Consider the following 13,915-nt stretch of genomic DNA (forward strand, 5'->3'; position numbering starts at 1 on the left):
ATTTCTATAATGTTTCTTAAGAAGGTTGCAGTGAGAAGTGGGCTCCTTATAAACCTCAGAATTTTATTAGATTGCTAAGTGACATAGTAAATCATTTAAACCTGCCAGGTCCTGTTTTCTTCATCTGTTAACTGAGGTTAGAGATAATGAACAAAACAATCTAAATCAGTATTCTCATCAAGATGAAATGAGATACAATATGTGAAGGATCTTTGAAAAATATGTGAAATTATATGCAAATTATTGTAATTGAAATTCCATATTCTTTTTACATTTAATTTAATTAGAAATTCCAGTTATGGAAAAACTTTGAGGACGAATGAATCTTTTGTATCAGTAGCTAATTGCATTTATCCATTAGTGACTCTTCTTTGCAATGTATCTACTGAAAATGATTATAGTTTCTGATTCACCAACACAGTAACAGTAGAATCAGGCTCATTTCACTTGGCTAAGATATTGGTGAGATTCGTAGCTGGGAACACTGATGGGTTTTTGTACATCCAGACATATGGAGAGAAAAGGAGTTTGTGAAGATATTGTATGTGCAAAGAGAGTGAAATAAAATTAAAGTGAGGTTAAATACTAAAGCCTAGAGCAGGGAGGGCAAATATAGGATATGATGTTTACTACTTCTTGTCTTCCTCCACCTCTCCCCACCTCAGTCCCCCATGCACACACAGAAACCACAGCAGTCTTTTATGATGAACCTGCATGGGGCTTTACATTCATCTCCAACCTAGAATTTAGGAAATCATTACCTTGAATACAGTAGTCACATGAGATGAAACACAATCATTATTTTCATCCTTGGACATCAAAAGAGATTTGGAATGGGTAAGACAAAATTATTATTTAAAACAGTGCTATTCTCTAAATCTGCATCAGTGAAATATATTTTGAGCATTATAACAGGATGTAGATAATTAAATCATATTTAAAGGATAAATTGTTAAAGGGAAAATAATATTTGGCATTTTATAATGCTTCAAACACACTTCTCATACACACCAACACACTGCTTAGCACATGGCAGATAATCAGATGAATATCCGTTGAATGAAAAATATGAAAGTTCAATTGGCTTCCAAAAGCTGCTCTGAATCAAACAATTTTGGACATGGCACACTTAAAGCTAATAGCAGTGGCATATTTTTCTTTTGTAAATTCTTGGATCTTTAGCCCCTAGCATAGCGCCTGGAACAAGGTAGCCACTCAACATCCATGAGTGAAAAGAACAGGATCATTTATCTATTGAACAAGGGAAAGAATATTTCTGAAGTAAAATTTAGGAGGTGCAGGAAACAAAAGGTCCCATATTCTACTGTATCTTAACCTGTGAGTCAGTCCTTGACATAGTATTTATCAGGTTTTAAAGTTATTGCTTTCATTCATACTTGTTGCCATTTTGATTTGTCTGTGAAGTACTGTGATCTTGAAGCAAGGAGATTTCAAAGGCAAAGCGGGAACAGGATCAGTGGTGATTAAGTGAAGAGAGATGATTTAAGCAATCAGCACAGTGCTAGGTATGGAGGGGAAAAGAAAAGAGGAGGAAACAGTCTCTGGTCTTAAACTTAATAAAAAAGGGGGATTGGGCAAATCAGACAGAGGAACAGTGCACTGAAATACTTCACTGAAGCAACCATATCTAAATATGAAGGATGCCAAGGAGGAATGGATGGTCAATAAATGCCAGATGAAACAAAGATGATACGGAGAAAAATACACCAAAGAAAGAAATTGAAGATAACTGTAATCGGAGTTTTTATGACTGCAGGGATATCGAAATTGAAAGGTTCTTAGGAATCATATGTTATGAGCCAATCCCCACAAGTGAGGAGTAAACAAGCTGGGGCCCACAGAGGTTAAATGCCTCCCCCTGGGCCAGCTACAAGGCCCAGAGTCAGGGCTTCTAACACAGAGCCCTGACCTCTATACCACACTGCTGCACCACGGGAGGGAAAAGGTGAGACCTTAGGATTCTTAAAATTCCATGAATGCTTGAAATAATAGTCTGAGTAATACGAATAAATTGGGGGAGGGGGACTTTATTAATTATAGCACAGATGTAGTGAGTAATTTGGCAATGACATTCATTTGATAGTCATTTTGTGACAGAAGTTTTAAAACTAATCATTTAGAATTAAATTATTGAAAATCTAATGTAGGAATCAAATTCTGGGTTTAACTAAGATTGATTTTTTTCCATATAAACTATAAAAAATTTCCATCAAATAAAATATAGATGTTATGTAGTATAATCCGAAGACAGCAGCAGATCACTTTAACAGAAGGTACTGCTTGAATCCCAGCTTGATACGTCATTAAATGTAATATTTGGGTCTTTTAAAAAAATAAGTCAAACAGTAAATGGTGATTAACAAACCAAATTGCACATAATAAGTTAATGACCTGAAGGATTCCTTAAATAGGAGCAGAGTTTAATAATGCTTGGTGAACAATAATGCAACTTAGCTTCAGTTATTATAAATCCAATAGGCATTCTTTATTCGAAGTAAATTTAATATTATAATTGATAAAGTATGTAAATAATTGTCAAAAAATGCTCAGGACTTGGGGAATTTTCAGGCTGAAGGTTTTACTATATTAGATACAGAGTCTTACTGACAAAATATTAGTGCCTAGCTTATGTTAGAGATGTTAGAGGAGAGGCTAAGTTCTAGGTTGTTGGCAGTGTGTGCCTTTGAGAATTGCGTGGCATGAAACGAATTTCTGTGATATTGGGGTGGTCATGGTGAGCAACGAAGAAAGATCTTAAATAGTGATGGGGCACTGGAAAGGAAAAAGAGTAATTGCTTACTATGTTACTGAACCAGATGCATTACAACTCTTTCACTAAATATTTTCAACTCAAAAATTTTTCCTCGTATTGAGAAAACATTTCTAAAAAAAAAAAAAACAGAAACGAAAACATTTCTAATTTTATAGTGGAGATCAAGGAAATAATGAGATTCAATTTTAAAGAATTTTCTTTGAAGTAAATATTATCAGTATGTTGCAATAGATCATTAAAGAAATATCTGGGTGTACAATAATTATGAAATTATTTAAAATTGCTGTAAATAAATAGCATTTGTCTGAAAAAATCATATACACTCATATTATGAATTGTTAAATTCATAAAACGAAGAACGATTCGGTTATCATTATCCAAGAATCACTATCAACTGGTTTTTGTGTTAGTTCCAAGATAATTTAGGCCAAGAACAGGCACATTTTTTTCCATGTTAAAATCCAGTATAATACTCATAATTATAGTATTTCTGTTTATTTAGATGGAGATTGCTTATAGGATTTAAAACTTTATTCATTTCTTTAGAAAATTTTAATAACAGAGGAAGAAGAATTTTAAAAAACTTAAAAAATAAGAATTTTAAGAATGTTTCTTGGGTTTGGGTTTTTCTTATTGCCAATGATTCCTGAACTAGCATTTGAAACATCCATTTGCAGAAATGCATTTTTATATATGCCTATTTCTCCCAGATTATATTTTTAATGAAGCTGCTTAGAGGTAAAGTTTCATATTGTACTCAGCAAAGATTTTGAAAGCATTTGGTGAACATTAATTCTGCCAAATTCCAGAAAAATTTCTAATCAACTTCGTAAGTAATGAGAAAATCCTAGAATGTACATAGGAAAAATCTACAGAAATTCCATGATTTAATTTCCTTGGTAATTCTAACCGCACACCTTCAACAAACAAACAAACAAACAAATATACAAAAACTGTCCCTCTGGAATCCCCTAGGTCTCATGAGCAATAAAGGTTACTCTTCCTTGTAACTCAGAGGAAAGTTTCCAGGACCAAATATACTTCATTTGCAGCCACCCAAAGATTCTAAGGATTGCTTAATAAATGTAAGCACAATTGCTTTGCAATTGTAAACCTTTTTACATGTGAGAATTATAACAACACAGGATATATGTATCATACCTGGAGAGCTAAGTAGCAATAATCAATAGCCATAAACCAATCCACTATGGATGGGCGAAGGTTTAAGCAAATATCTTGCTTATTTAAAAAAAGAGAAAAAAGTACACCGGTGGTTGCCAGGGGATGGGGTGGAGGAATTAGACAGTTTTTCAATGGGCTTAGAGTTCAGTTTTGCAAGACAAAAAAGTTCTGGACATTGGTGGTACAACAAGGTGAATGTACTTAACACTAATGAACTGCATATTAGAAATGGTTAAGATGGTAAATTTTATGTTATGTGCTTTTTAAGCCACAATAAAAAAAAAAAAATTGAACTAGACCAGAAAAGTGAGGTATTCAGACTGATTAAGGATATTTTTTTTTGTACTCCTAATAAATTGTAAGTTTATATTTAAAAAAGAAAATTGGGAAAGGTCATTTTTGAGACTTAGAGGGTCATCTTGTGAAAAGGTGAAAGACAAATCACCTATGTACTTAACGCAGGCTGGAAAGACAGAATATTTTGGTTTTGACATCTGGGGAATATGTAACTGGTGGTTACATGTCAAGTAGTTTGAATTTGAACATTGGAGGTGGGGGAGAAAGTAGCATTCCCAGCGATCATTGTCCAGAAAGCTAGACAATATGATAGTATGACATCTTAAATATTTGGGTTTATGTATTTAGCCTCTCTGTGTTTAAAGTGGGCCCTAGATATTAGTTGTTAATAGGATAACCAAAAAATCGTTTTGGCTGACAGTATTAAAACCTAAACAATTCCAGCTGGAAAGATGATGTGGAAGAAAGAATACAAGTCTAAGGCCATGACAAAGAATGGCCCCCACACCATTCAGAAAGAGCAAGATTAAAAAGCCAATTTCTGAACCCCACTCTGGACCAACCAAATCATAATCTCTGGGGGCAGGGATCAGAACCTACATTTTAAATATGCTGTGTACACTGGGGCGCCTGGGTGGCTCACTTGGTTGAGCTTCCGACTTTGGCTCAGGTCATGATCTCACAGTCGGTGAGTTTGAGCCCTGCATCAGGCTCTGTACTGACAGCTCAGAGCCTGGAGCCTGCTTCAGATTCTGGGTCTCCCTCTCTCTCTGACCCTCCCCTGTTCATGCTCTGTTTCTGTCTGTCTCAAAAATAAACAAACATTAAAAAAAATTTTAAATATGCTATGTACACGAATGTTTGAGAATGCCCAGACTAAATTTTAAAGGGTGAAACTTCTGTCATTTTAATGGCAGTTAGAACTCATTGGAGGCAAATACAGAGTTTAATGTTTAAGGATATTCTTGATGACACCATCATGGCCATGATTCTTTGAGCTCCTGAGAGGTACATCGGAGAGTCTCTCCTGTTTTAAAGGAGAGATTATTGGATTAAACTATCTTTGAAATATTAGAAGAGATATTCTTGAGTGAGTCAAATGGTAGTCTGTGCTGCAAGAACCAGCTGTCTGGCTAAGCTTTTTAGAGCTATAACGAGAACTTTTATAGCTCTAAAGCAAGGATAACAAATAGCAAATATTTGGCATGAAGGCTGTTCTCTCTTTCCCTATAGATGCAGATTTCAAATTCTCAACATAGCACTTTAGGGCAGCCAATCAATTGTAGTAACAAACAAGATGAAACCAATTTGCCAGGACTTCTCTGGGGGCATGGAGAGGGTGGAGGGGGGAGATTGGGCTCTCTTTAAAATTTTACACACACACACACACACACACACACACACACACACACACACACTCACGCATGCGCGCGTGCATGCACAGACACGTGCAATATTCGTGCAGAGTAAAATTTACTTAGCTGAATATTTAGATATGTGTTAATAGCTTATAGACTTGATGTAATACATTTTGACTTACTCAGATCTCTCTAAAAGATATTATTATTTGTCCACTGAAATTTGGAAATGTTACAGTGTCACGAGAAAGCATAAGATGCCTGGAAGGAGTGACAAGAAAAAATGGACCCTGCAAGTGAGAATCGAGTTTCATATTGATTCATGCCAGATCCCTGAATTTAGATATTATTGCCACAGCTAACCTTTTGCCCTATACAAAGCCTTGAAAATCTCCAGGAGAAAATCACATATATTATTTGCAGCAATAATCAACTTACTTAGAATCTTGTTCTTTAATACAGAAAACTTAAGAGGAAATAGAGAATTTTGTTGTTTCTTTTCATCTTAAATTAGAAGTGCAAGAAAAAATAGAGAATGGAAATATTTTATTGCTTCAATCTTTAAAGAGAATTTAATCTAGACTTTTATGAAGAAAAACCTCATAATATGCAATAATTTGGTTATCCAATTTACTGTACCATCACTTATGTCTTCCCAAATAAACCTGTGACAGGTACTTTTGAAATAGCCACATAAGTACCAAGTACATTCCTTCATATGGCTGTTTCTGGGAAAAAAAAAAGACTAAAAGTGAAAAGTTTCTTATGAAAATCATAAAAGCTAGACTTAATTTTGAGGGGCAAATCTCATGAAAGCTATCTTAACTAATTCATTTAATTAGTACAGCTCATGAAAATTTTGAAAAAGTCTTTTATGTTGTTTTGCAATAACAAGGGGTAGGAGGAAGTCATTTTTTTTCTTAACATGTTTTCAGAATAATACTAGAAAAATTGAAATCACGCTTCTTTATCCAATGTGATAAAATAGAAGACCTGAAAACAAAAGTTCCAAGTATTCCCAAGAAATTCTCTCAGAGTTGAAAAGAATCTTCAGGGTAATAACAATCCATTTTTTTCTTGATTTATTAATTCCCTTTATGCATCCTAAACTAAGTGCATGTCTATTCTCTGCCTTAAATAATTTCAGCAACAGGGAAGGAACACTACTTCTTAAACTTGGCCCTCATGTCGAGCTGAAATTTCCTATAAATCTATTCTGTCTGAAGCTGACTCAAATAATAAGACATAAATTTTTTAACCTAAAATTTAAATTGTAGCTATAATACAACAGGACACAGAATTTTAAAAATACATTATACAGCCTATAATAATCCTTTTGACTTGGTGACTATCTCTGTTATGTTCATCTTTTTCACAATTAGGAATTCATTCATTGTTCTGGAGTACTAATCGTCGAAGGGGTAGTAGTTGGAAACAGAAGTTAATGAACTTGCAGAACTGTCAAATGTCTATATATGAATGATTTGGTATTTCTGATAAAGCATGATCCATTAGAATGACAGCTAGTAAGGTTATATCGTAGATATTAATTATATAGACTTATATAAAATATTGTTTTATTAATTTTGATCAATACATTAATTAAAGAATGTCCACAGGTTAGCAAGTACAATATAAATTATTTTTAAGTATGTTGGTTATGTTTTCAAATATGCTCAATGAGCATCCAGGAGAAGTTTCTCTAAATTTAAATCAATGGGTACCACTAAAAGTACCATAAATACATTACAGTATATATCTATAGTTCCTCTATCCTACACACATAGATAAGACATAGGAAGATGATGAAAATATATGCATTTAAAAGAAATTAGTATATTTCTTATCGGTTATATATCTTAAGAGACAATTGCATTTTAACCTTTAGCCTTTATTTTCTGTTTACTTACTTGGCTTATTTTACTAATTATGAACCATTTGAGCTACATGATACATGTCACAAAATGTAAAATTGAGGGACTAAAACTAAGGTCCCTTCAAGTCCTAATGTTTAATATTTCTTAACAGATGTATTAGTAACTGTTGAGTATAGAAATTATTTACTTTCCATTACTAAGATTTATATACCAGTTATTTGATAAATTAAAAACATGTTTCAGTCTCCATAAATTGGAATGCTAGGCTTTTCATATAAGAATTCCTAATTATTAGTTCCTATCAGAGTTATCTCAAGATAGTTGTCAAAAAATCAGAAGAAAAGTTATTAAATGTCATGAAAGGATAAAGAGAGAAGAAAATGATTTTTACTCTAAGTCTAGTCAATTGATAAAAAATATTATTTTAGATTTGTACATTTCTCAAGGCTGAATGAGTAGCACTGAGACTTCTTTTTAGTTGTTATGACCACATTTCTCCTTCCCTGTCTTTTGCAGCTAAGGTAAGATCACATCAACCTGCAGCTATGGTTCTTAAAATGTGGTCCCCACGGCAGCAGCATCAGCTTACCTGGGAATGTGTCAGAAATGCAAATGTTTGGTCCCCTCCTCACCACACCAGGCCAACAGAACTCAACCCAGGAAGCGGGGCCAGCAATCTGTTTTAACAAGCCCTCTGGTTGATTCTCAATCAAACCAAAATTTGAAAACCACTGGCCTGGAGTAACAGAGGAAAATATGTGTCTGTAAATAGGGTCAGTTCAGTTTACTCTGCTGGAGATATGGAAAAGAAGGGGAGACTTGGTAACGAAATACGAAAATCAGTGGAGTGATATAGGAAGAGTAAGTTGGTAAAAAGAGTTTCAAAAAACAATTCAATTTCAAAAAAACTTTTCACTGATATTGACACGACTTGTTTCCAGATCAATTCAACATGACCAGTTGATTTCGGGTCATGAAAATGAAATAGTAGATCCACAGTAAATAGTAATTTGTCTTCTCTCTGCACTTAAGGGTTAAATTGGAATCATCCATCTATATTGTCATCTGATCTCTTTCCAAAATTGACATTTATTTAAAACGGTTGAGACTAGAGGTTCAATCCATAAAGATCATATAAGTTGTATTTAATAGCACTGAACTTTAACAAACTAGATGAACACTTATATAAGTAGTGTCTCTTGGTGGTACTAGCCCCATATATGGGGATTAGTTTGGGATAAAATAATTCCTAGTAATCTGAGGCAGATTTACCAGTAATACATGGGGGTAGACTGTGCTATATTAGTCAGGGGGTTAGATTTTGGAGTAAGTCTTAAAGATAGTTCGGCCTAATTGAATGAACACAGTCTTTGGCTTGGTGTCAATTTGGGTTCAAATACATTAGTTCTGAAATACTGAACCAGTTTTGAAAATCTCCGGAAAATCATATTAAAATGGTGATGATAAAAAAAAATGGTGACAATAGGGTTGTTATAAGTAGAATAGTTACAGGGGTTCAGCAATGTTTAATATATGGTAGGTATTCAATAAGTAATAGTTGTTAATACTAATAAGATTGCCTCTTTCTTTTGTTACCACCTTCTCTTTAAAAATGGTCATGGTGCAATTTTCCTAGAGGCTACATTCGTTTCTGAAATTACTTGTCAATCGTGCTAGTCAAAGTATTTCCTGAAGATACAGTGTATACTGAAAAGTTGGAATAACTGACCTTTCAGTCCATATCTTCCCAAGTGAAATGTTTCTATTCATACTAAATTCCTGTACAGAAATACGGTAACAGTATTGATATTAGTTAAGCAGCAGTCCTTTCTGAGTCTATAGATCTATTTCATAGGGCAATTTTTTCGGTCTTTATTGTGTTTCAGTTGTCATCTAAACAAATAAATAGGATGGAGAGGAGCTGTGGTGGTATTGGGAGAAATTAGTGTTCTTACTATGACAGGGGGGTAAAAGAAGGGAGGACATTTTAAAATTCTATTTTTCATATGATTATAGCATGGTTTAACCTTTAAGGAGAACAGCAATAGATAAAATTCCATAATAAATTCACCTGAACTTTCAAATTATTTTGTTCTATTGAAATTCTAGACTGTCAACCATTGGTATAAACCACATTGCTAGTCTGAAACACCTAGAAATAAAATACAGCAGTTTCTGAAGCAAATTAGCAAATGATAAGGAATTTTTTTATATCTAGGTGTCTTGTACATACATATCCTTATCCTTATTCCTAAATTATCTTAAAAAATTTTTTTAACGTTTATTTTTGAGAGTGAGAGTGAGAGAGAGCACAAGCAGGGAAGGTGCAGACGGGGGGGGTGGGGGGGGGGGACACACAGAATCTGAAACAGGCTCCAGGCTCTGAGCTGTCAGCACAGAGCCCAATGTGGGGCTCGAACTCACAAACTGTGAACTCATGACCTGAGCCAAAGTCGGACGCTTAACTGACTGAGCCACCCAGGCATCCCCTAAATTATTATCTTAATGGTTCTGTTGTTTTATTTTATGGGTAGTTTTGGCACTTATGTATTATCTTTTGGTATCGTTGCTCAGAATGTTTGAATGGGAAGCTAGGGACAATTTCTACAAAACGGCAAGGGCAAATAACTGCCAACTAAACCATTCTCTCATATCCCACTTAGCTTTCAAACAGCATTGAAGAAGCAACAGCGAAGAACCTAAAATGTACCTGCTATATTGAGAAGAGGGAGGAGAAAAAAAATTTCTAACAACAGGCAATCCACTCTCAACAGAATTTGTTGCGAACTGACCAACAAGATTGCTATTGCAAAGCACCACCAGGCTTAAAGGCTGCTTTATCATATGGACCATTTCTGCAATGGAATTTTATGTGCACAGAGATTTTTGAAATTAATGAAATACACATGTGTATACACACTTCAAAATACACTTTGGTAACTCTTAAGCACGGTCTCTCATAAACAAATGGGCACCAGAAGGAGAGGTCTAGGGAGAAAGGTGTCACTCTTTTCCATTTGATCTATTGACAGTGGTGGCACTGTATACTGGAGGCTCGGGCGCCTAAGTAAAGCATCTGGGACAAAAACCCTTATGTGTTCTTCTCTTCTCCTTCAATCACCAACCTTGGTGGTTTCTCAAGGCTAAAAACAAAACAAACAGACTCATTATGATGTTTTATCTTTGCACACTCTAGTAGTTATGGGTCCTCTAAAGTAGAACCATATCGTTCACAGTTCAGTGCCCTTCCTGATTTCCTTTGTTAAACATCATTATTTGTAACGTAATACGTTCAGTAGACCAAGGAAATAGAGGTCAAAGGTAGTATTTGATTCTCAGGGGCCCCTGAAATGATAGCAGTGGTGTATTACTTAGCAACGTAATTTAAGGTTATTCCAGGTACAATGCCATTTCAGGGTGTGATGTTAATTTTTAAAATTCTTTTGTCATGTAGAATGTAAGAAATGATTACAGAAGGTGTAGAAACAAGTAATGCTTCCAAAGAATAAGACCTCATACAGATAATAAAAGTATTTCTATAAAAAAAATTAAAGCATAGGATGATTGTACAGTTAGTGTAAACAGTTTGATCTTAAGAAGGGCCAGGAACAAAATTTCATTTTGTGTGGCTGAAGAGATACATACATGTGATAAAACTGCCACTTCTTCCTGTTCTTTTGGGTATAAGCACAGATTGCTGCATTATTTTGTTGTTTTTAATACAGATTGTCTTATACTTTCCAATTTGGTATTCTGTTTTTTTCTTTCACACTCCATTGATACAGAATATTATTAGAAGTTTAGAGTAGGAGGGAACCTTAGCTTCTAGCACAATCTTGTTCATTTTTCATAAAAGGAAGCCATCCTACTGAAGTTAAATGGTTTACTGAGAGTCAGGCCTTACACTGGAAGAATTAAGTCTTATTAATCTTTCTCAAATGATCTTTTAAAGGTTAAATAAATAGGGATTTGGTCTTGAGAAGTCTTATTTCTTCCATTTTGTTATATTGATTTCTTTTGCTATAGGCAAACAAAATAGTAAACCACTACCTTTCTCTTCTCTCTTCCTTGTGTATTTGTTAGCTCTAGGCAACAGCCTCATCAAATCCACAACAAATAATAAATAAAATCTTGAAGAGTATGTATTATACTACTCCAAGAAAAATAAGACACTAAGGATTTCTGAATATAGGTATCTCACAAGAAATTCTGTCTTTAATCGGATCAAATAAACAGATTTATACCACCATTTTGATAAAGACAAAAGCCCACAAAAGCATTTTTTCCCCTAATCTTACACTTGGGAGCAAGTCTAACTTTTAACTACTATGAACATTTTTCTTAGGGATTACTTTTCCTTTTATTTACGCCTATTATTTCCTGGAAACCAATCAACACTTTGAATAGAATAACACAGAAACTATAAAGGGGGGAAATGAGAGGGCAGACAACTCCTATACAATCTTAGAAAAAAGTCAACAACAGAAAAGAAGAAAATGTATATTTCATTAATAAGTATTTCCTTTACATTCACATCACAAATTCACTTCACTGTAGCAGCACTAATTTCATTATGAATAAGTTTTTATTTACTGGTAGATGTCACTGGCCTTAGTAAGACATTTCTCACAAAGAATATTTGAAAGAAGGTAAAGTTTGGAAAACACAATTTACCTGAAAGCACCAACATGGGAAACTCCTTGATTAAGGATGAGAAATTCTTAATTTTTTAAGCAAAACTCGTTCCTGCAGGAGAATTTACCTTCTTTTTGACCCCACTCCTTAAATAAGAAGCAATACCTATAAACCATTTTAAGCTTGAACAAGTAAATACTGGAGAGTTTTACCAATGTTATAGATTCTGTAAAGGATGATGGGTTATTCATCATTAAAATAAACACTTCTTTATGCTTTAAAAATATATATTTAAGAGGGTCCTGTCTTCTAACAACTCTCTCATTTTACAAACAGGAAATTATGCCACCAATTATGGAGATATGTTTTTAATGTTTAAACCAGTGCTTGAATTTTTAAAACTTTTTAATATTTTCATAAAATTTACAGATATTAATCTATTAAAAGATTCCTCCTCAACCCTCATATTCTTTAAGGTATTTCTAATAGTACTAGATCTTTTCCTCTGGTTGATTTAATTTATAACTAGATAATATCCTTTAAGGTTCCAGCATGGGCCTTTCAATTTTTCAGATAATTTTTTCTTGGTGGTGATTAGAAAAATGACTTTAAACATACACGTTTGATATGAATGAGAAGAGAATTTGATTTTGATTTTGGGGGGGGGAGGGGTTTTAAAAACTATTAAAGCATTATGCTAACTTTATTTTCAAACAATTTACTGTTTAATACTCTTCCAGCAGAGAATGGAGATGGTTTAGTTGTACTTGTAACCTCATAGCCCCAAAGTTTTTACTCTCTCCCCAAATCATCATAGTACCCCTTCTGGTCCCAAAGACATCTGATGGACTCTGAGTCCTTCAATGGGGAATCCATGCCTTAAACAATCAGGACTAGTGTTACCCCTTTGTTTAGTACTGGATTTGACTAGGTTGCTAAATGAATTATTCATTAATAACCTCATCATAATAAAGATAAAAGCTCATGTTAACAAATCAAAAGATTTCAACAGTCATAGCACAACCTTTCATTATAGTTCCATTACTTATTTGCTCTCATAATGGCAAGGTCTTTGGATAACAATAAGATATTAAAAGAATTAGTAAAACTTAAGTAATAATTTATTAAAGCTTTAAATATCAGTGTTTTTCATTAGAGAACATAGTTAACCTAACACTTGGTAAAATAGTTTAATATCCTGCCAGTCCTGAACTGTATTACTTTAGGAAAAAGACCAATAGTCTTTTGAGAGAAGGAACAGGGGAAGACAGGAAGGGCAAGGTGGTTAGGGATAGCGAAGGGAAATTAAATATTTATACACTTTAAATTAATATATACACATATTTGCATCTTAAGTTAATATTAATGGGATTCATTCAAAATTTCCTTGAGGTTCCCTTGGTGTAATAATATAATTCAAATTAAGTTTTATGTTAACTAGTACAAGTATGGTATCTAAGTAAAAGGGAAAAAACTCATTTAAAATGACAGATCTAAAACTGATACTACCAGGACATATACACAGGACAGTGTATATATTTTCCTTTGTATGTTTATAAAGAATATATGTATAGACACATATGCTTGTATACTCAGAGTAACTCTAGAAGGATACGCAAGAAATCGGTAACACCGGTTACTTTTCACTGTCTACCTAACCGTAGCGTTTAAATTTTGTACCATACATGTTTTCCCTATTCAAAAATATTGATTAAAAACTACCAAAATAAATTTAATTTTAAAAAACAAGTCAAATTAAGAAAAAAAAAACT

The 13,915-nt window shown here is 33.8% G+C and overlaps 1 protein-coding gene across 2 annotated transcripts in view; it reads right to left on the reverse strand.

Moving 5' to 3' along the window:
- Nucleotides 1-13,915, reverse strand: part of PURG (purine rich element binding protein G) — a 38,603-nt gene that overhangs the window by 18,401 nt on the left and 6,287 nt on the right. The gene's annotated exons all lie outside the window — the stretch shown is intronic.

This window comes from Panthera leo, chromosome B1, assembly GCF_018350215.1.
Source record: "Panthera leo isolate Ple1 chromosome B1, P.leo_Ple1_pat1.1, whole genome shotgun sequence".
NCBI lineage: Eukaryota > Metazoa > Chordata > Mammalia > Carnivora > Felidae > Panthera > Panthera leo.